This window comes from Pseudorca crassidens, chromosome X, assembly GCF_039906515.1.
Source record: "Pseudorca crassidens isolate mPseCra1 chromosome X, mPseCra1.hap1, whole genome shotgun sequence".
NCBI lineage: Eukaryota > Metazoa > Chordata > Mammalia > Artiodactyla > Delphinidae > Pseudorca > Pseudorca crassidens.
The window spans coordinates 61,681,405-61,681,607 of record NC_090317.1 but is presented as its reverse complement, the minus strand read 5'-3'; positions in this window follow the sequence as shown (position 1 = coordinate 61,681,607).

Below are 203 nucleotides of genomic sequence, written 5' to 3'. Positions count from 1 at the left end.
GTTTTCATTCTGAAGGTTGCAAATTGTAATTCTTCTTCCTTCTGCTGTCTGCCCTTTTGGTGGATGAAGCTATCTAAAGGCTTGTGCAAGATTTCTGATGGGAGGGGCTGGTGGTGGGTAGAGCTGGATGTTTTTCTGGAGGGTACAGTTCAGCCAAAACTTTAATCCACTTCTCTGCTGATGGGTGGGGCTGAGTTCCCTCT